The sequence below is a fragment of the Phyllobates terribilis genome, unplaced genomic scaffold (genome assembly GCF_046119375.1).
Source record: "Phyllobates terribilis strain yellow unplaced genomic scaffold, ASM4611937v1 Scaffold_5__5_contigs__length_657084704, whole genome shotgun sequence".
Taxonomy (NCBI): domain Eukaryota; kingdom Metazoa; phylum Chordata; class Amphibia; order Anura; family Dendrobatidae; genus Phyllobates; species Phyllobates terribilis.
In genome coordinates this window covers 61,429,260-61,453,496 of record NW_027362765.1, presented here as the reverse complement: position 1 = coordinate 61,453,496, position 24,237 = coordinate 61,429,260, and the positions used below count along the sequence as shown (strand labels likewise).

General features: G+C 45.2%; 1 protein-coding gene across 8 annotated transcripts in view; it reads left to right on the top strand.

Annotated features, from left to right (window-relative positions):
• The window catches only part of LOC141271991 (uncharacterized), a 240,378-nt gene that overhangs the window by 46,771 nt on the left and 169,370 nt on the right, over positions 1 to 24,237 (top strand). The gene's annotated exons all lie outside the window — the stretch shown is intronic.

The window sequence follows — 24,237 nt, the reverse complement described above, 5'->3', positions numbered from 1 at the left end:
ATAGATAATAGCAGATACATGACTTGTCAATCAAATCATATGTTTCCAACAAAAGAGCATATTTAAAAGTTTTATACAGTGCTATATAACTTATAGTAACCAGCAGTTACAGTCATTAGTTTTCTGTGAACCTCCATCCTTTCTGACTTCTTTTTCCATGTTGTCCACTCCCACTGTAGAATACGTGCCCTGGCTTGACTATCTGGACTCCAAGTCCGTGTTGCAAGTAGCCTTTGTCTTTGCTATTTCAGGGTCCCCAAAAACTGATAACTACCATTGTGTACTTTCAGCCCAGCACCATTACAGTTGATTTCCCTTCTTCCCTACTGGATCTTTGACCTGGTACCAAGTCTTACCAGCTGTACTCCAGTGTCTCAGCCACGTATCAGTATTGGGGTCAGTTTAGAAACACGCTGTCCTCATCCTTCCTTATCACACACCCTGATCCGACCTTCACATTGCTTCTCAGTCTCTCACTTCTTCTCTCTTCCACCTCTCTCAATCTCCAACTAATTTCTTGCAACAAAGTGAACAAAGATTTCCACCACACAGTCCAGCACTGCCTTTAAAATATTCCAAAAAAAAGCTTTCTTTCTTATCCAATAATGACATACAGACAGACACCAAAGTACGGTAGGAAAACACCTACATGTTTTGAACTTTACTAATTCTTCTTCATAGTATAATGTGAACTTACAAAGTTAAGTTACGCTCATGCCCGGAATGTTTGGCGTGAGCGTGGTTAGTGGTCCCACTGGGCCATGAACCGAGGAGTGCCTGGAGGGGCGTGACTAGGGACCTCGCCAGATCCGACCACGGACGCACGGCAGCTTAATCAACTCCGTGGTCTGAGGAGGGACGTGGGAGGTGGCCCAGGTGCTACTCCAGGTCAGACCCCGGTCACACAGCTGTTGACTCACACCAAGGAATGGAGGAACGGGCAGGTTTTGGCTGGTATGCAGACAGGCGGGTACTGGCAGGCACGGCTGGTATGCAGACAGGCGGGTACTGGCAGACACGGCTGGTATACAGAAGCGGAGCAGGGCAGAGCAGAGCCGAAGGTGCGGAGGGGAAGCGGAGCAGGGTACTCACAAACAGAAGTACAGAGACAATGAGTAGGAGTTAGGTACTGGTTCAGACACTGCAGGAAAAGGGAAGGATTGGACATAGAGACAAACAGGTAACGGGCTAGGACACAGTTCAGGCAGGAACGAGATACAGGATCGAGCCTGGGCATTCAGCCCCCAGGGTGGCAGAAATAGACTAGAAGTCACAGATACAGGTAACGGGCCTGGGTATTCAGCCCCCAAGGTGGCAGAAACAGGCAAGATTCAGGACAGGACCTGGCAACTCACAGTTGCACAGAACACACTGTAAGAAAGTGTTGCTCAGGCACCTGGAGGAGGTTTAAGTATCCAGTGACTCACAGCAATAGGCTGAGGACGCATTAGGATTGCGCACACTGTAACTTTAAGAATCAGGAAGTCCCAGCACCGCCGCCCTAAGCCAGCAGACAAGAGACATGCACACAGCAAGTAGAGGAGCATAGTGCACAGCCTGGACTAGTAGGTAAGTTGACGGTCTTGTATGGTGGGAGATGGTAAGCCATGCCAGCACGCCGCCGGGGATGTTACAGTACCCCCCTCTTTACGCCCCCTCTTCTTCAAGCCTCAAGGATTTTCTGCAGAGAAGTTGGAGGCCGATCCTTCTCAATGGACTCCCAAGACTTCTCTTCAAGAAGACTACCTCTTCTGTCCACTAGAGGGAACGAGACAGGTCTCACCATCTTGGTGACTAGGATGCTTCCTCCCATCGAGCTATCCTCAGCATCAGATGCAGTGGACGAAGTGCCAGAAACAGGACATAGGAAAGTCTCTCTCCATTTGTTATTATCGGGTAGCACCTCAAAGGATTCAAGTGACAACTGGAGATCCTCCACCAGGTTGGAGGGGTGCAGAGACTCGGGGGTAACCACCGCCTTGACGTAAACTTTGCCAAGCTTACTGGATGAAGTGGGCGAAGTACCAGGAACAGGGTGTAGGAAAGTCTCTCTTCATTTTTTAACATCAGGTAGCACCCCGGAGGATTCAAGAGACAACTGGGGGTCCTCCGCCTGGTAGAAGGGGTGCAGAGACTTCGGGGTATCCACCGCCTTGATGGACTTATTGCCAGACTTATTAGAGATGGAAGATCCTTGCTTTGGGACCATCTTCAGTCTCGTCCCTGAGATGACATGGCTACGAGGCGGGGCGGTATCTGAAGCCAGATCATTGGTACAATTGTTGAGACTGTGTGGGGATATCGCCTCCGCTTCCCTTTATTTGGAGACTTCAGCGCACATCGAGTCAGCGACTAGCAGATCTGGTGAAAAAGGAGAAGACATTGCTGACTGTCCTGAAGGTATGGGGACTGGACACCCCTTGTACCTCAGCAGTCCCCCAGGAAACACCATGCAGGATCTCCAGACCTAGAGCTCTCGGCTCTGGACGACCTGTGGGTAAACCAGACAGCACCTGGAATGTGATCTTCTTCATGTATAATGCTCCAATCTGGAGCTTAATTTGTACAGACATTTTTTGACTGTTTCTGAGTAGGACTCGTACTATCCCTGTCAATGCCCAAACCGGATTCTAGAGTTGTCAGACGGGGATCAGACACCGACTCTTCACGGCTTTCAGCCCGAAACTTCCGGTTAATCCGAGGCCTTCACTTGCCACGGAGACAGTCACAGTCACCTGTGGAGAGGAGACACTAACGCCGAGGGCAGCCTCTCCTACTGGCCCGAGGCTTTGGGAGTCCCCAAACTTTGCGGAAGAAAGACCTTTAGGGTATTCCATAAAACCGCAGCAATACCGCAATCCAATTTCATGACTGAGTTCCGGCTTCTGCTTTGCCTGACGAACATGGTCAACCTTCATGGATTCTGCACGGGTAGCTGCCTCTACAAGCTGGGGACAGGAGGTCTTTGGGAGGACAGGACCTGGTGTGACAGTTTACCTCTACGCCTATCTCGTCTGGGCTGCCTCTTGAGATTGGGAAGGGAAGTATTCTGCGGAGCATTGTCATCCTCTGTGGATTCTGCGTGGGCAGCAGCCTCTTCAGGCTGAGGAACTAGTGGGCTACCTACACGCATCACCCATCTGGACTGCTCCAGGATATTGGGAAGGGAAGCTTTAGCAGAAGATTTAGGGTTAGGGTCATCGAAGACCATTAGAAAGGCCTCCAGGAAGGCCTGCAGGTCAGAGACGATAGGATCCCTTGCTTCCCATAGGGGGGTGACCCAATTTAAGGCATCATCTGCTAGGTAAGACATCAGAAATGCCACTTTAACCCGATCTGTGGGAAAATTTGAAATGTAGCAAGCATTGCTCCACAAACGCACGGTTTTATTTTGGATCCCCATAGTACCATGGTGGATCCGGGGGAACGAATTCTGATAGCTCCATTTGGGGTGATGCGTAAATCGCCTGGACCCCAGCTTGGGAAAAAAAAATTTTTTGGTGCATGTATTCCCCAGACAAAGATTCAAATATCTCCGAGAGAGAAGGGCCGTGAGACTCAACGGGGACCATGGCCTGAGCAAACTGTTAGTCTCACGCCTGGACTGTTTGGCGTGAGCGTGGTTAGTGGTCTCACTGGGCCATGAACCGAGGAATGCCTGGAGGGGCGTGACTAAGGACCTCGCAAGAAGGGAAGCAGAGCAGGGCAGAGCCGCAGGTGCGGAGGGGAAGTGGAGCAGGGCAGAATAGAGTCACAGGTGTGGAGGGAAAGCAGAGCTGCAGGTGCGGAGGGGAAGCGGAACAGGGCAGAGCAGAGCCACGGGTGCAGAGGGGAAGCGGAGCAGAGCTGCAGGTGCATAGTGAAAGCGGAGCAGGGCAGAGCAGAGCAGAGCCGCAGGTGCGGAGGGGATGCAGAGCAGGGCAGAGCATAGCTGCAGGTGCAGAGGGGAAGCGGAGCAGAGCAGAGACGCAGGTGCGGAGGGGAAGCAGAGCAGAGCAGAGCCGCAGGTACGGACAGGAATCAGAGCAGAGCAGGAAAGAGCAGAGCCGCAGGTGCGGACGGGAAGCGGAGCAGAGCAGTGCCGCAGGAGCGGACAGACAGGATAGGGCACTGTTCGCATGGGACAGGGACAGGGAAAGACAGGAAGATAGCTAGAACACAGGAGGTAGATACGGAGGCAGGGAAACGGGACAAGTAGAACCAGATACACACAAGGTACTTGCTATGAAGTAGCGATTGGACACCAAACTCACAAACAGAAGTACAGAGACAATGAGTAGGAGTTAGGTACTGGTTCAGACACTGCAGGAAAAGGGAAGGATCGGACATAGAGACAAACAGGTAACAGGCTAGGACACAGTTCAGACAGGAACTGACACAGGAACGAGCCTGGGTACTCAGCCCCCAGGGTGGCGGAAACAGACTAGAAGTCACAGATACAGGTAACAGGCCTGGGTACTCAGCCCCCAGGGTGGCAGAAACAGGCAAGATTCAAGACAGGACCTGGTAACTCACAGTTGCACAGAACACACTGTAAGAAAGTGTTGCTCAGGCACCTCCCACTGGGTGGAGGAGGTTTAATAATCCAGTGACTCACAGAAATAGGCTGGGGACGCATTAGGACTGTGCACACTGTAACTTTATGAATCAGGAAGTCCCAGCACCGCCGCCCTAAGCCAGCAGACAAGAGACATGCACACAGCAAGTAGAGGAGCTTAGTGCACAGCCTGGACTGGTAGGTAAGTTGGCGGTCTTGCATGGTGGGAGATGGTAAGCCATGCCAGCACGCCACCAGGGATGTTACAGTGCGAATATTTAACAGCAACGATCGTACAAAGCCTCACCCGCCTTAATTAGTTCTTAAAGACTTGAATAAGTTTATCATATTTCCAACAACATTAGTATAAAAACACATAAGAAAACCAATATATATTGTTTTACAAGGAGTAAAAAAAATATGTATTAATAAATATGTAATAAATCATATGTAAAAAAAAATATGTATTTGTATTTTTTATATTAATGCTGTTCAAAATATGATATATTCAGTCACATCTTGTAACTTTAACAACCAATCAATAAGTTTGTGGTTTGGTACGATTGTTGCTTTTAAATGTTAGCTCTTTGCAAGTTCACATTAAATCATGAATAGGAACCAGTGAAGTTCGAAACGCATAGGTTCTCTTTTCTTACCCCACTTTGGTGTCTGTATGTCATTTTATTGGATATGAAATTAAGTTAGGGTTTTTTTTTAATTCTTTAAAGGAAGTGCTGGATTGTGTTGTGGAACTTTCATATTACTGTGTGATATCCTCCCTAGTCTGTAGGTTTTCTCCACTCCGACTTAAACACTGCTGAAGCAATGTTGGAATATACTGTTTGGTAAGCTCTACTAAACAAAAGATTGTTTTTGAACTCTTTGCAGGAGTCTATATACACGTGCATCTCACTACATTAGAATATCATCAAAAAGTGAATTTATTTCAGTTCTTCAATGCTAAAAGTGAAACTCATATATTATATAGAATCATTACAAACAAAGTGATCTATTTCAAGTGTTTATTTCTGTTAATGTTGATGATTATGGCTTACAGCCAATGAAAATACAAAAGTCGTTATCTCAGTAAATTAAAATACTTAAAAAAAACACCTGCAAAGGCTTCTAAGTGTTTAAAAAGGTCCCTTAGTCTGTTTCAGTAGGCTCCACAATCATGGGGAAGACTGCTGACTTGACAGATGTCCAGAAGGCAGTCATTGACACACTCCACGAGGTCCCAGAGTTCCAATTTTCATTTGGAAATCAAGGTCCCAGAGTCTGGAGGAAGAGTGGAGAGGCACAAAATCCAAGCTGCTTGAGGTCTAGTGTGAAGTTTCCACAGTCAATGATGGTTTGGGGAGCCATGTCATCGGCTGATGTAGGTCCGCTGTGTTTTATCAAGACCAAAGTCAGCGCAGCCGTCTATCAGGAAATTTTAGAGCACTTAATGCTTCCTTCTGTTGACAAGCTTTTTGGAGATGGAAACGTCATTCTCCAGCAGGACTTGGCACCTGTCCACACTGCCAAAAGTACCAATACCTGGTTTAAATACAACAGTATCACTGTGCTTGATTGGCCAGCAAACTCGCCTGACCTTAACCCCATAGAGAATCTATCGGGTATTGTCAAGAGGAAGATGAGAGACACCAGACCCAACAATACAGATGAGCTGAAGGCTGCTATCAAAGCAACCTGGGCTTCCATAACACCTCAGCAGTGCCACAGGCTGGTCGACTCCATGCCACGCCGCATTGATGCAGTAATTGATGCAAAAGGCGCTCCGACCAAGTATTGAGTGCATTTACTGAACATACAGTGAGTACGGAAAGTATTCAGACCCCTTGAAATTTTTCACTCTTTGTTTCATTGCAGCCATTTGGTAAATTCTAAAAAGTTCATTTTTTTTTCATTAACCCCTTTACAACCCAAGGTGGTTTGCACGTTAATGACCAGGCCAATTTTTACAATTCTGACCACTGTCACTTTATGAGGTAATTACTCTAGAACGCTTCAACGGATCCCCCTGATTCTGAGACTGTTTTTTCATGACATATTGTCCTTCATGATTGTGGTAAAATTTCTTCGATATGACTTGCGTTTATTTGTGAAAAAAATGGAAATTTGGCAAAAATTTAGCAATTTTCAAAATTTGAATTTTTATGCCCTTAAATCAGAGAGATATGTCACACAAAATAGTTAATAAATAACATTTCCCACATGTCTACTTTACATCAGCACAATTTTGGAACCAAAATTTTTTTTATTAGGGAGCTATAAGGGTTAAAAGTTGACCAGCGATTTCTCATTTTTCCAACAAAATTTACAAAACCATTTTTTTAGGGACCACATCATATTTGAAGTCACTTTGAGGGGTCTTTATGACAGAAAATACCCAAAAGTGATAGAATTCTAAAAACTGCACCCCTCAAGGTGCTCAAAACCACATTCAAGAACTTTATTAACCCTTCAGGTGCTTCACAGGAATATTTGGAATGTGGAAGAAAAAAATGAACATTTAAATTTTTTCACAAAAATGTTACTTTAGACCCAATTTTTTTTATTTTCGCAGGGGTAACAGGAAAAAATGGACCCCAAAATTTGTTGTGCAATTTCCCCTGGGCACGCAGATACCCCATATGTGGGGAAAAATCACTGTTTGGGCGCACGGCAGGGTTTGGAAGGGAAGGAGCGCCATTTGACTTTTTGAATGTAAAATTTGCTTGAATAATTAGCGGACGCCATGTTGCATTTGGGGAGCCCCTGATGTGCCTAAACAGTGGAAACCCCCCACAAATGGCACCATTCTGGAAACTAGACCCCTCAGGGAACTTATCTAGATGTGTGGTGAGCACCTTGAAGCCCCAGGTGCTTCACAGAAGTTTATAACATTGAGCTGTAAAAATACAATTTTCACATTTTTCCCACAAAAATGTTTTTCAGCCCCCAATTTTGCATTTACATAAGGGTAACAGGAGAAATTGCACCATTCAATTCTTTTGTGCAATTTCTCCTGAGTAAGCAGATACCCCATATGTGGGGGAAAACCACTGTTTGGGCATACATCAGGGTTTGGAAGGGAAGGAGCATCATTTGACTTTTTGAATGTAAAATTTGCTTGAATAATTAGCGGATGTGCCCCTGATGTGCCTAAACAGTGGAAATCCCCCACAAGTGACACCATTTTGGAAACTAGACCCCTCAGGGAACTTATCTAGATGTGTGGTGAGTCCTTTACAGAAGTTTATAACATGGAGCCGTGAAAATAAAAAAAATCTAACTTTTTCCACAAAAATTATGTTTTAGCCCCAATTTTTTTATTTTCACAAGGGTAAGAGGAGAAAATGGACCCCAAAAACTTTTGTGCAATTTCTCCTGAGTACGCCAATAGCCCATATGTGGGGAAAATACAGTGTTTGGGCGCACGGCTTGAATCGAGAGCGGACGCCATGTCGCGTTTGGAGAGCCCCTGATGAGCCTAAATAGTGGAAACCCTCCACAAGTGACCTCATTTTGGAAACTACACCCCTCAAGGATTTTATCAACGGGTATAGTGAACATTTTGAACCCAGAGGTACGACACAGAATTTGATAACATTAGGTCATCATATTGAACAAGTTGTCATTAGTCTTGAGCGCAAGTGCTCGCTACTTGAGTTTGCATCGGGTACTCAGGTATGCACCATGTATCGCATGTGCTCGAGTGACATGCTCAAGTCCCTGCCCGCATGTTTCAAGGTTATTAGACACCCAAAAAAAAACATGCGGGGATTCCTCGTGCATGGCAAGCAATCCCCGCAAGTTTTTTTTGGCCGCGAAGCATATGGGGCGGAGACTCGAGCATGTCACTCGAGCACCCACAATACTCAATGCATACCCGAGCACCCGATGCAAACTCAAGTAGCGAGCACTTGCGCTCAACACTAGTCGCCATATCGTTTTTTTGTTGTTTTTTTTTACTTTTGAAAAAAATCCCAACCCTAACCCCAACCCTAATCCAACCTCAGCCCAACCCCAACCCCAACCCTAGCACAACCCTAACCCGACAGTTTATTTTTTACGCCGTTCCTCGTGCGGTATAAGTGATTAGACGACTTTATTCTTCGGGTTGATGCGATTACAGCGATACCAGAATCATATCGGGTTTTTATGATTGACAGCTGTCACACACTAAAAGACGCATTTTTTTGTAAAATCTAGTTTTTGCATCACCATATTTTGAGAGCTCTAATTTTTCCATATTTTGGCCGACAGAGTCATGTGATGGCTTGTTTTTTGTGGGATGAGTTGACGTTTTTATTGGTGCCATTTTCAGGCACGTGACATTTTTTGATCGCTTTCTATTCCAATTTTTGGGAGGCAGAATAAACAAAAACCAACAATTCAGGAATTGTTTTTTTTACAAAATTTTTATTCTGCTCTGCGTGTGGTAAAATTGATAAGGTAGCTTTATTCTTCGGGTCAGTACGTTTACAGCGGTACCACATTTTATATCGTTTTTCTATGTTTTGCGCTCTTATATAATAAAAGCAATTTTATAGAAAAAAAATATTTTTTAGCATAGCTTTATTCTGAGAGCTATAACTTTTTTATTTTTCGGCTGATGAAGCTGTATGTGGCTTGTTTTTTTGCGGGACGAGATTAAGTTTTCAGCGGTACCATTTTTATTTATATTCGTCTTTTTGATCGCGTGTTATTCCATTTTTTGTTTGGCGGTATGATGATAAAGCATTGTTTTTTGCGTCTTTTTTTTTTTTTTTTTTTTTTTACCGTGTTCACTGAAGGGGTTAACTAGTGGGACAGTTTTATAGGTCAGGTCGTTCCGGACGCGGCGATACCAAATATGTGTAGTTTTATTGTTTTTTTTTGTTTTTTTTTCATAATAATATTTATTGATGGGTACATTATATTTTTATTTTTGGTGGATTATTTTTTTTATTTTTTTTTATATTTTTACAATTTTTTTTTTTTTCTTTCACTTTCTGACAGTTTTTTTTACTTTTATACTTTGTCACACTATGGGACTTTCACTTTTTTTATTCTGATCGCCTGCATAGCACAGTAATGGAGCACCATACCTGTGCTATCCAGGCTGTCAGCGCTACACAGGGAGAAGATGCACTGCGCATGACCAAAAAATCTTCCTGCTGTCTGGTGACCCGGATGTTGTCATGACATCGGGTCGTCATGGTTACATCCGGGAAGCCGCGGCAGACAGCGCTGGAGGCCGGAAGAGGAGATGAGTATTGCGATCACCTCCCCTTAGCCACCGCAATGCTGCGATCGACTTCGATCGCAGCATTGCGGGGGTTAATGTGCCGGGAGCTGTGCGGGACCGCTCCCTGCACATAGCATCGGGTGTCAGCTGTGACAATCAGCTGACACCCGGCGGCGATCGCGCCCGCACAGCCTGTGTGCAGGCGCGATCGCCATGACGTACTATTCCGTACCTGGCTATTAAGTCCCAGGGTGCAGGTACGGAATAGTACGTCATGGGCTTTAAAGGGGTTAAAGTACACTCTGCTAGTGTTGAGCGAATTTGTTCGGCATTTCAAATTCAGGTTCATGTTCGGGGTTCCGACTTGTTCATGCCAAAAAATCAGCTCTGCCCACGAACATCCATGATTTGCCACGCTGTCACGCTGATAACATCTTGTCCAAAAAAAAACAGAAATGTAGAAATTTTTGCAAATTTATTAAAAAAGAAAAACTGAAATATGACATGGTCATAAGTATTCAGACCCTTTGCTCAGTATTGAGTAGAAGCGCCCTTTTGAGTTAGTATAGCCATGAGCCTTCTTGGCAATGATGCAGCAAGTTTTTCACCCCTGGATTTGGGGATCCTCTGCCATTCTTCCTTGCAGATCCTCTCCAGTTCCATCAGGTTGGATGGTGAACGTTGGTGGACAGCCATTTTCAGGTCTCTCCAGAGATGCTCAATTGGGTTTAGGTCAGGGCTCTGGCTGGGCCAGTCAATAATGGTCACAGAGTTGTTCTGAAGCCACTCCTTTGTTATTTTAGCTGTGTGCTTAGGGTCATTGTCTTGTTGGAAGGTGAACCTTCGGCCAAGTCTGAGGTCCAGAGCACTCTGGAAGAGGTTTTCATACCGGATATCTCTATACTTGGCCGCATTCATGTTTCCTTCAATTGCAACCAGTCGTCATGTCCCTGCAGCTGAAAAACACCCTCATAGCATGATGCTGCCACCACCATGTTTCACTGTTGGTATTGTATTGGGCAGGTGATGAGCAGTGCCTGGTTTTCTCCACACATACCGCTTAGAGTTATCACCAAAAAGTTCTATCTTTGTCTTATCAGACCAGAGAATCTTATTTCTCATAGTCTGGGAGTCCTTCATGTGTTTTTGAGCAGACTCTATGCGGGCTTTCATATGTCTTGCACTGAGGAGAGGCTTCCGTCGGGCCACTCTGCCATAAGGCCCGACTGGTGGAGGGCTGCCGTGATAGTTGACTTTGTGGAACTTTCTCCAATCTCCCTACTGCATCTCTGGAGCTCAGCCACAGTGATCTTGGGGTTCTTCTTTACCTCTCTCACCAAGGCTCTTCTCCCATGATTGCTCAGTTTGGCAAGACGGCCAGGTCTAGGAAGACTTCTGGTGGTCCCAAACTTCTTCCATTTAAGGATTATGGAGGCCACTGTGCTCTTAGGAACCTTGAGTAATGCAGAAATTCTTTTGTAACCTTGGCCAGATCTGTGTCTTGCCATAATTTTGTCTCTGAGCTCTTTGGACAGTTCCTTTGAGCTCATGATTCCCATTTGGTCTGACATGCGCTGTCAGGTCTTATATAGACAGGTGTGTGCCTTTCCAAATCAAGTCCTATCAGTTTAATTAAACACAGCTGGAAGGAGTAGAACCATCTCAAGGAGGATTACAAGGAAATGGAAAGCATGTGACTTCAATATGAGCAAAGGGTCTGAATACTTATGACCATGTGATATTTCAGTTTTTCTTTTTTAATAAATTTGCAAAAATTTCTACATTTCTGTTTTTTTTCAGTCAAGATGGGGTGCAGAGTGTACTTTAATGAGAAAAAAATTTACTTTTTAGAATTTACGAAATGGCTGCAATGAAACAAAGAGTGAAAAATTTAAAGGGGTCTGAATAATTTCTGTAGCCACTGTATTAGGGAGGGGCAAAAAGAAAAGATGTGAATATAGAATAATAAAACATGAATTCTTTATTAGTTGCTATTAAAATAGATTGATATTAAATTTTCAAATCTCATGCATCTATAGATGCACATAAGGTCACCGTCTAGATATTAGACATTGCCCACAAATTCACGGTTGCATAGTGAGGTGAAAGCATATTGTAAAATCTGCATAACCCAGTCCCTTATAGTAAGTGGGTTATGGGTGTATATTCCACATAGATGTTCCCCACAAAAAATTGGTACAGTTTTTCAAAATTTGTAAGTTCCCTTTTGAGCTGTCTATCTTTCCTAACATGGGAATAGAAATGTGGCAATTCTCTATAGTCATAGTCGGCTCTTGGAGGGATAGAGCAGTCCTGAAACATCTCGTTGAAGGGTATAAAAGATGCGTTAGATAGTACATGTGCAAAGTGTAGAGGGTGATATTTACTTCTACCCAGAAATCTATTGGAAGATAGTCCCGGTAAAAAGGTGATGTCAGGGTTTCACCGAGACGACACCGGGGAGATCACACAATATCCCACTGCTGCCGTCACTCTGTCAGGATTTGGTTAGGGATTCGTGAGCACACGACACCGACTACTCACTACATAGGTATTGGCAACCGACCAATGAGCATATGGCGTCACACCTCCGGATTCCAACGCATGGAATATGTGTATACGCCCCCATACGGTCACTGTCAGCTTCACGATAGCCCAATTAATATTATTCGCTGCCACCACGTCCAGATTTGAAATATAATACAGGCCTGGTCGGACGCCTGCATTCTAGTAGCGTATATGGCTTCGAGGGAGGGAACGATTCAGAGCAAAAGAAACAGGACTATTACATTTTATATTTAATCCAAAAGGGAGGCAGTGTTATGAAAAATATACAAGGATTTTACAAAGGGGACAATTACAATACAGAATATACAGTTGCAAAAAATAAAACAGGACTAAAGAAGACTTAATATAGAGATCGCTGAAACGATTCAGTGTAGGTGGAGGGAAGCACTCCACTTCTGGCCGTTATCAAACGGGACCCATGCTACATATATAAATATGTACTTCCAACATGAGTACTCATCCTTCCTCCGTGGATTCTTTTATGCCTAAGGGGAAACCTGAGCACACACCCACTGTGCTGACATCACGTGGGCTGGACTCCAGACTCCACATTTTTATTAAGATATCTGGTTTTAGGTGATAACTGATCGCTGGTTGATCGCAGAGGCCCGAAAGTGATACCATTGATGAATTTAGCTTCCGGGAGAGACCACACATGACACAGGTGCAGTCTGCTATTTTGTTACTTTTGCTTCACAGCCCCCGAAGGGGCTTACAGCGACGGGAAAATATCCATATTGTTCCCTAGCTTACCCAGCCACTCAAAATATGGGTCGCATTATTATCAGAATTATGGAACTGGAGATATTCCTTATTTCATATTGGCTCCGGCCATCTGCAGAGCTCTGTTGAATTCAATTTGACGTCCTGAGAATACAACCTTCCCACCTAGATGTAGATTTATCGCAAGCCTGTGTCTAATTAGCCCCTGCCTCTGTCAGGGGGAAATACACTCGCATTTTAATTGGGTTGGTAGCACCTCTCTTGTGCCAGCATTTGTTTAAGCTAGTTCTGCTGTGAGTGATAATTTACAGAGAGATCGCTCTTTAGATTGTCAGCTCTTCTCTTGTGACAAATGGCGGATAAGGGAGGGGTGAAAGGGAAGAGGGGTTTATGAGAAATTGTTAATATTTTCTTAATATTTCCATGACAGGTGGGATTGTCTGAGATTGGGTATAATGGGCCCTATGGGTCAATTAAAGAGATCTTCTTAATGTCTCGATTTAGGGATAGGATTGTACTGTATGTGGATTGTTGAGAGAGTTTAAGGACTGAGGGATGTGGGTTCCAGGGGAGTGTAGTTAATGCCCTTGAACATATAGTTTGTGTTATATGAACCCAAAGCTTCCCATGTTCATGGTGAAAATAATCGAGTATTCTGGCCTGGACTGCCGCCATGTAGTATTTTCTACAATCCGGAAGACAGAGGCCTCCCATCTGTTTAGACCTGACTAATATATCACCACGAATACGTGGATGACCAGTTGGTCAGATGAACTTACAAAAGCTACTATGTAGATGTTTCCAAAAATTTAAATGGATTCTGGTTGGGATAGTTTGAAAAAGATAAAGCAGTCTAAGTAAAATATTCATTTTTAATATATTTACTCTGCCAAACCACGAGAAATGCTTCACAGTCCATGAATTAAGGTTCTTATGGATTTGACCAAGGGTTTGTAATTGAGGTCAAACAGTCGAGAAAGATCACTATGTATGCGTATCCCTAAGTATTTTATACCTTGTGAAGGCTAAGAAAAGGGAAAATTTGATTGGATGATAGCCTGAGTGGTAGTTGGAAAGGAAACGTTGAGAGCCTGAGATTTTGAGGTGTTTATTTTGAAATTGGACCATGTGCCAAAATGATCCACTTCTGCCATAATAGATGGGATTGACGTATGTGGGCTCGTATGTGGGTTTGTAATGTATAGAAGGACATCATCCGCAAAGGTGGAACATTTATATTCCGTTTGCCCTATAGTGATGCCTTTAATATCAGGGTTATCACGAATAGAAGATAAATGTTCCATCACGAGGATGTAAAGGAGAGGGGAGAGAGGGCAATCCTGTCTTGTTCCATTAAAGATTGTGAATGATGGGGACAAGGTTTCATTTATCTTTAATCTCGCTGAAGGGTTACAATAGAGGCAGGGCTGTGGAGTCGGAGCCCATTTTGGTGGAGTCGGAGCATGTATAAAATGGACCGACTCCAACTCCTAAAATATATAATAAATTGGTTACAGTAGTTCAATGCAGTTTGTGGGGAATATTTTTTCATAAGAATTTGGGAAAGTTATGAAATGTCCTATAAATGTCTGTCCTATTCCTGATCTACAGGTCTAGACTTTTAGCGGAGATTAATCTGTGCTACAGTAAATTTATCACTTAAACATGAGCCATGTATGTCAGAGTCGTGGAGCTGGTGACATGGAAATTGAGGAGTCGTAGTCGGAGGTTTGGCTTACCGACTCCACAGCCCTGAATAGAGGGCCATTATTTTAGCTATAAAGAGTTCTCCTATATTGTTTTTTGAGGGAATAATAGATGGCTGACCATGATATTCTGTCAAACCCTTTTTCAGCGTCGAGTGACAGTATTAAAAGATGTATGTTTCTTGTTTGAGCGTAGTGAATGATATCAATGGTTTTTAGTGTGTTATCGCGGGCCTCTCTACCAACCAGGAACCCAACTTGATCCAAATGAATATGGTTAGAGAGTAGGGGCTGAAGTCTATTTGCCAATATTTTTGCGTATATTTTTAAGTCGACATTCAGCAAAGTCCCTATCAGATTTAGGGAGTATTGTGATATGGGCCTCAGTAGGTTGGGGGGGAAATGGATTAATGTTGGAAGCATGGTTGAATGATGATAATATAAGGGGTGTAGGGGAAGGAATGTCTTGTAAAACTTAACAGTAAACATGTCGGGTACGGGACTTTTTCTGCTCACCAATGATTGGACCGCAGAGGATAACTCAGAATATAATAGGGGTTTGTCCATCAAGGATGCTGAAGATGTATCTTCAGAAATATGCACAACATTTTCAGGTGGGGGTGTATTGTCCGGAGGGCCATCTAAGTTATATAGGTTAGTATAATATTTATGAAATTGTGTGGAGATATCTTCTGTTTTATGTAAAATGTGGCCTGCTGCATTTTTTATTTTGGGAATATGGTTTTGGGATTGTTGAGCTTTCAGTCCTCTAGCCAACATGCGACCACATTTGTTACCAAATTCATAGAATTTGCTACGACAAACTTGAAGTGAATGTCTATGGGCTAGATCTAATAATTTCTTAGCTTCTAGTCAAGCTGTTAATAATTCTCTGAGTGTTGCCAGGGCAAGAGCCTGTTTATGAGCAAGTTCTAGAGTCTCCACCTTACTGATGGCTAGTGTGATCTTTTCTGCTCTATCACGTTTCAGTCGAGAGCCATGTTTTATGAAGACGTCCCTTTCAAAGCTTCCCATTTTATTGTGGGTGAGGAGGCGTCTGATTCATGGTCTCGCCCGAAATGCTATATGGTATCGGCTACATCCTGAGTGCAAACCGGATCCAGAAGTAGAGCTTCGTTCAATTTCCATGTCCATCCTGACTTGGAAAGAGAAGACACCGCAAGAGAACAAAACACAGGAGAGTGATCAGACCACAACATAGTTCCTATGTCAGTCTTTAGAAGCCATGACAAAGCATGATGTTGCACCAGAATGCAGTCGATTCTGCTATGAGTCATGAGGAGGAGAATAGAAAGAGTAATCCTTGATGGATGGGTGTGTGAGCCTCCATATATCACAGAGTTGTAGTTTGAGAAGTGCGTGTTTTTACTTTTTTAATAGTCGCGTATGATAAAGACGCTTTCCCTGTCGAGTTATCTAAGGTAGGGTCTAATGTCAGATTAAAATCACCGCATAGGATAACTGTTCCTTTGACAATCGGCACCACCTTATCTATCAAATCTATGATAAATTGGGCCTGATGTTGATTAGGAGCATATGTATTAATAATGGTGAAATTTTATCTCCTATTCTGTCATGGAAATATTATTCTCCCCTGTCATAAATATTAAGAAAATATTAAGAAGTCTCTTTCCCAGAACCCTCTTCACCCCCCCTCCCCTATAGTATTTGTCTCAGGAGAAAAGCTCAGGATCTAAAGAGCTGTCTGTATGCAAATTAGCACACACATTAGAAGTGGCTAACAGGCAGCTGCTATCCCAAAGAGGTGGCAAACCGAATTAGCATGCGAGTGTGTTTTCCAGTGACACAGGCTTGCAATAAATCTAGATACAGGTGAGAAGGTCTTATTCCCAGAAGTTCAGTAGAATTCAACAGAAATCTTTAGTCCGGCTGGCACTGGCGCAAAATATGGAATATCTGAAGTTCCATACGTCTGATAATAATGGGACCCATATTTTTAGTGGCAGGATCAGCTAAGGAACAATACGCATCCTCTTCCGTAGCTATAAGCCCCTCTGGGGAGCTGTGGCGCAAAAGTACCAGACTAACGGATCGCAGCTACGCCATGTGTGGTCACTAAAGAAAGGTAAATTCATAACGGAAAATATGGCGTTGCTTTGAAGCTTCTGCGATCAACCAGCGTTATCCAAGAATTTAGAGATTCTAATAAAATTATGAAGCCCAGCCCATGTGATGTCATCCCAGGGGAGTGTGTCGGAAGGCCCCCCTTCGGCATAAAAGACCCGACCAAAGATGGTTCATTATTCATTGCCGGGGGGTATAGAGACTATAAGCAAAGAATCACATTGAATAATGGTCAAATTGGGCGCCCCCCCTCCAGCTATACTGAGTCATCTCTGCGAATTTTATAGTGCGTTTCTTCTTTAATCCTGTTTTATTTGTGTAACTGTATATTCTGTACTGCATTGTCCCCTTTTGTAAAATCTTTGTATATTTTTCCTAAACACTGCCTCAATTTTGGATTAAATATAAAATTTAATAGTTCTGTTTCATTTGCTCTGTAATTGTTCCCTCCCCCGAAGCCATATACTCTATCAGAGCGCAGGCATTCGATCCGACCTGTATTCTATTTCAAATTGGGACGGTGGTGGCAGCCAATAATAATAATTGGGCTATCGTGAAGCTGGCAGTAACCGTACGGGGGCATATACACATATTCCATGCGCTGGAATCCGAAGGTGTATATGCCATATGCTTTTTGCTCGCTTGCCTATAGGTACGTAGTGAGTAACCTGAATCGTGTGTGCGCGAATCCCTGTGAATCTCTGATAAAGTGACGGCAGCGGTGGGATAGTGTGTGATCTCCCCAGTGTCGTCGCTGACGTCCCTGACATATTCTTATAATAAAAATCAAATATCTAGCATTGGTATCGTTGACAATGTCAATTACCTCATGTGTTTTTGTCAATAAGAATGGCTACGCCTTTGCTTTTGGAAAGGGTATTGTTGCAAAGGAATTATTATCGCTTTGCTCCAATTGAGTGCACAAAATCTGTGGAAACCCTGCGGGCAAGTCTTGGGATTGACCATGTAACCCCTGTTCAGATTCCTCACATGTAACTGACGGGTCTTGCATGGGCTGCACAGTAATATCATATATTCTGTCCTGTTGATGAATCCCCAGCTGGGGACCAGACTGGAATACAGTAGACCACACTGATGTTATAATATTTGGTCCTTGAGAAGCATTCATTTCTCTGCCAGGAGCTGTTAGATTCAAGTCTGTGTCAGGGTTATAAGATGTCCTGAGAGGGAGAGATTTTATTCCATTCTGTATTAGGCTATGTTCACACACGTTGTGTTTTTTCCTGCTGCAAACCTGCTCCTAACTTTTCTCTGGCAGGAAAACAGCTGCGTAAAAAACGCAGGTTTTGTTTCATTTTTTGCTACGTATTTGCTGCGTATTTTTGACCACCCATTACTTCCTATAGGTGAAAAAAACGCAGCAAAAAAGAAGTGACATGCTTTATTTTCCAAATACGCAAGCAAGGCAGAAAATACGCAGCAAACAAAAAGCAACATGTGTGAACAGAGACTTTGCAGGTACTGCTAGCTGCTAGACGCAGCTGAAAATTAGCATAAAAATCTGCTGCAAAATACGCAGCAAAACACAACGTGTGTGAACATAGCCTTAGAGCATTAGGATCTGTTATGTGCCCCTGGCTGCCCTCTAAAGCAAGCACCTGCAGAGGAGGGAAGGGGGCCGGGTTTTCACTGAACTCCACATGTCTGTTTATCTGCAGTGTGGAGAGAAGTGCTGGAGCCATCTTGATTTTACAGGAAGGCCCTGACTCCCTGTGGCTATCTGTGGCATGGTGAGCAGTGTTATCCCCATCCATCTTAGTGAGATAGTGAGTCTTGGGTGTTTGGCTGGGGAGGTGGGAGTTGGAATATTTTTACTGGCCTGTATCTCCTGTGTCACCAAGAGTTCAGATGTCTCCTGTGTCTGAGGTGCCTCTGAGCTGTTTCTTTGGAGGAGATAAGAGTGGATGTTTCCTTGGGAGGCAGAGGAGGTATGAGGTGCTTTGGATGAGTTTTTCTTTGTGTTGCCCGTGCTTTATGTGCCAGCTGGACAGGTTTTTAAGATCTTAGAGTGGAGGAGCTCTGCAAGACACTTTTTTTCACTGCTCCATGGCTGTCTCGCGGAGACTCTTCACTCTTTCCAGAATGCACCAGGAATATGCAAATTATCTCCCTCGAGCCAATTCCTGGTTTGTACTTTACATCAGTGCCTTGTTTTAACAGTAGATCCTGCAGCACCACAAATAAAGCTTTATGTTACACAGTAATTCTCTTCAGGAGGTGCCAGGATCTTCCATTTTATTTACACCAGGAACATGACATTACTTGTTCTTGCTTCCCTGGCCTTCACAGTCCTCAGATCTTAATCCTATACTTCATCTCTGGGACGAGGTAGAATGGGATGTTCTATGCTTGTCAGCACCTCCAGCTAATTTTTGACAAATGCCAGCTTTCATGTCCTCATGGGCCTATAATATTTCAGAACTATTTCTTCACCTAGAATCTTTGATGTGATAAATAGCTGAGCTCCTGAAGGCCAACGTAAATCCAATGCGCTACTAGATGGGTGTCTCTAATAATGTCGCCATTCAGTGTATGTCTTATACTTGGTGGAGATGACAGGATAAAGCTGATCATAGACATTAGATGTTGTCTGGATCTTCTCACAATGTGGCCATTCAGTGTATGTTTTATACTTGGTGAAGATGACAGGATAAAGCTGATCATAGACATTAGATGTTGTCTGGATCTTCTCACAATGTGGCCATTCAGTGTATGTTTTATACTTGGTGGAGATGACAGGATAAAGCTGATCATAGACATTAGATGTTGTCTGGATCTTCTCACAATGTGGCCATTCAGTGTATGTTTTATATTTGGTGGAGATGACAGGATAAAGCTGATCATAGACATTAGATGTTGTCTGGATCTTCTCACAATGTGGCCATTCAGTGTATGTTTTATATCTGGTGGAGATGACAGGATAAAGCTGATCATAGACATTAGATGTTGTCTGGATCTTCTCACAATGTGACCATTCAGTGTATGTTTTATACTTGGTGGAGATGACAGGATAATGCTGATCATAGACATTAGATGTTGTCTGGATCTTCTCACAATTTTCTGGTTATAGAGACTACTGGTTAGAATTAGGAGCCGATACAGGAGACCTGCAGCTCTGTGATAACTACTGCTGTCACGTCAGTTTTGGTAGCCATGTTCATTTATGATCTTTTCTGTTCTTCTGAATCACGTGACTTCTCCATCTGTCTGTGACTTTTACAATATTTCTTTCAGGGTGAAGATCTGACCCATATTAATACTACAGAGACATATGTGATGGGTGATGAGCGGTGTAAAGAGCAGATTCCTACAGATAACCGCCCAGGTGAGTAGTGACCACTAAATGTAGAGAAGTCACAGATTTTACTCTGTCACTGGCTTCTATAATAACTATATACCGTATTCTTCGGAGTATAAGACGCACTTTTTTCCTCCAAAATTTTGAAGGAAAGTGGGGGGTCCATCTTATAGTCCTATATACATAAATACTGTGGCTGTGGGTGGTGGGGGAAGCGACACCGGCGGAGCACAGGAGGCAGCAGCCGCCTGCTGCAGCCTACTGTAGCGTCGGCGTCCCTGCCCTCTGCTAGGCAGGGACGCTGTTCCCCTCACCTCTCTGCTCCGAGCCCGGCGTCCTCCTCCCGCTCTGCTGGCAGCGCGCGCTCCTTCGCTACCTGCCTGCTTGCCTACCTGGAGGCTCCGCCGTCACGTGCTGTGACCACCTGCTATTCCAGAGACTCTTGCCCACTCACCTGGGAGCGCTCATCTGCTACCTGTCTGTTGGTCTTCCTGGAGGCTCCGCCGTCACATGCTGTGACCACCCGATTATCCAGAGACTCTCGCCTGCTCACCTGGGAGCTCACGTCTATCATCTGTCGCCACAGGTCGTACCAATCCTTTACCCAGAGACTGCCCCGGTCACTTGCCGTGACCTCCTGCCCGTTCATCCAGAGACTGCCCCGGTCACTTGCCGTGACCTCCTGCCCGTTCATCCAGAGACTGCCCCGGTCACTTGCCGTGACCTCCTGCCCGTTCATCCAGAGACTGCCCCGGTCACTTGCCGTGACCTCCTGCCCGTTCATCCAGAGACTGCCCCGGTCACTTGCCGTGACCTCCTGCCCGTTCATCCAGAGACTGCCCCGGTCACTTGCCGTGACCTCCTGTCCGTTCATTCAGAGACTGTCCCAGTCACCTGCTGTGACTGCCTGCCCGTCTACCCTGGTCGCCACCCGCTCCCTTACAAGGACCGTCCCCTTGTATAGTAGCTCAGAGGTTCCGCCTCCCAGACCCGTTACAGTTTGCTCGGGCCAGGGAACCCGGTGGCACCCAAGCTCCCTCGCTCTCGGACCTCTGTCATGAACTGTCCCGTCAGAGGTCCCAACAGGAGTCCATCCTGGGTCACCTGCGGAATGTCAATTCTCGCCTGGACACTCTGACTGCTCCACCAGCAACCACCGCCAGTGCCATGACTCGCAACCCGGCAGCTCCGCTGCCCACCAATACCATGGTATCCTACCACGGACCCCGGCTTTCTGCACCTCCTCGCTTCGGAGGCGACTCCGCCCAGGCTCGGGGCTTCATAAATCAGTGCACCCTGCACTTTGAACTCCTGTCCCACCAGTTTAACTCCGACCGGGCCAAAATTGCCTTCATCATGTCCCATCTCACCGGGGAGGCCCTGGCCTGGCTAAATCCTCTATGGGAGAGAGGAGACCCCCTGGTGTCCGACTTGCCTGCCTTTCTCATGGCTTTCCGGAAAGTCTTCGACGAACCCGGACGGAAGACCTCATCCGCATCATCTCTGCTACGCCTCCGTCAGGGAAGTCTCACCGTGGGCCAATATGCCATACGGTTCCGTACCCTTGCCTCGGAGCTGGCCTGGGATAACGACGCTCTGGTATCCGTATTCTGGGAGGGTCTGTCCGGCCGTATTAAAGATGAACTTGCCGGTCGGGACATTCCTACCACTCTCGATGACCTAATAACTCTTGCCACCCGGATTGACCTACGGTTCCAGGAGCGTGCCAAAGAGGTCACCCGTGAGAGGAGATTTCCACGTCTAGCTCCTACTTTTCAGAAATCCGTCTCTCCCCAGGTACACTCTCCTGAGCCTATGCAGGTCGACCAGACCAAGATGGTCAAAACCCGTCAGGACTTACGCCGTGCCGAAGGGAGCTGCTTCTACTGTGGCAGTAAGGAGCACCGGATCCGTACCTGCCCGGAGAGGTCGGGAAACGCCTGTGTCTAGGTTCGCTCAGAGAGGTCAACCTAGACAAGAATAAATCCTCTCCATCTCTGCTACTGTCAGTCTCTATTATCTGCGGGGAGAATCGTTATTTCGAACTAGCCCAACTTGACTCTGGAGCGGCCGGGAATCTTATCTCACAGTCCCTGGTAGAAAAATACCGCATTCCCACCAAACCTCTGGCTGTACCATTATCTGTCGCTGCTGTGGATGGGGGCCTCTTACCACGTCCCATCCAACTCATCACCGAATCCGTAACTCTGCAGGTGGGAATGCTGCATTCTGAGAGCATCTCTTTTCATGTTCTGCCTGGACTCTCTCACGCCCTCTTACTAGGTCTACCTTGGCTCCAGAGACATGCACCCGTGCTTGACTGGCAGACCGAAGTCCTTCGCTGGGGACAGGACTGTCATAAGACTTGTTTGGTTCCTGTTCATCCCGTCCGTCCTTCTCCTACCCCAACTAATCTACCTGGACTTCCGATTCCCTATTGGTCATTTGCTGATGTCTTTAATAAAAAGGAGGCAGAGACATTACCCCCTCATAGACCATACGACTGTCCTATCGACCTATTACCCGGTACTACTCCTCCCCGTGGGCGTATTTACCCATTGTCTGCTGCTGAGACCCGGTCGATGTCCGAATATATTGAGGAGAATTTGGCCAGGGGATTCATCCGGAAATCTACCTCCCCGGCGGGAGCAGGCTTCTTCTTCGTAAAAAAGAAGGACGGCTCTCTCCGTCCCTGTATAGACTATAGAGGCCTTAACCAGATCACGGTGAAGAATAAGTACCCCCTTCCGCTCATTCCAGAATTATTTGATCGCCTGAGGGGGGCTAGAGTCTTCACCAAACTGGACCTCCGTGGGGCGTACAACCTGGTCCGTATCCGTCAAGGGGATGAATGGAAGACTGCATTCAACACCCGGGACGGCCACTATGAATATCTGGTAATGCCCTTTGGTCTCTGTAACGCTCCTGCCGTCTTTCAAGAGTTGGTCAATGACATCTTCCGGGACCTTCTCTACTCCTGCGTTGTGGTGTACCTGGACGACATCTTGGTCTTCTCTCCGGATCTCCAGACTCACTGGAGGGACGTTCGTCAGGTCCTGCTCAGGCTCAGGCAGAACCACCTCTTCGCTAAATATGAGAAGTGCCTCTTTGAGCAGACCTCGCTTCCGTTTTTGGGCTACATTATTTCTCAGACCGGCCTACGAATGGATCCAGAGAAACTGTCTGCCATCGAGAAATGGCCCCGACCGGAGGGGTTGAAGGCCATTCAGCGGTTCCTGGGCTTCGCCAACTACTATCATAGAATCATAGAATCATAGAATGGTAGAGTTGGAAGGGACCTCCTGGGTCATCTGGTCCAACCCCCTGCTCAAAGCAGGATTCACTAAATCATCTCAGACAGATGTCTGTCCAGCCTCTGTTTGAAGACGTCCATTGAAGGGGAACTCACCACCTCTCGTGGCAGCCTGTTCCACTCATTAATCACCCTAACTGTCAAAAAGTTTTTTCTAATATCTAATCTGTGTCTCCTCCCATTTAGTTTCATCCCATTGCTTCTAGTCTTTCCTTGTGCAAATGAGAATAAAGATGATCCTTCTACAATGTGACAGCCCTTGACATATTTGTAGACAGCTATTAAGTCTCCTCTCAGTCTTCTTTTTTGCAAGCTAAACATTCCCAAATCCTGCAACCGTTCCTCATAGGACATGGTTTGCAGACCAGTCACCATTCTGGTCGCTCTTCTCTGAACTTGCTCCAGTTTGTCTATGTCTTTTTTAAAATGTGGTGCCCAAAACTGTACACAGTATTCCAGATGAGGTCTGACCAAAGAGGAGTAAAGACCGATAATGACTTCACGTGATCTAGACTGTATGCTTCTGTTAATACATCCCAGAATTGTATTTGCCTTTTTTGCTGCTGCATCACACTGTTGACTCATGTTCAGTCTATGATCTATTAGTATACCTAAGTCTTTTTCACATGTACTGTTGCTTAGCTCTATTCCTCCCATTCTGTATATGTTTTTTTCATTTTTATTGCCCAGATGTAGTACTTTGCATTTTTCCCTGTTAAAAACCATTCTGTTGGTTGCTGCCCACTGCTC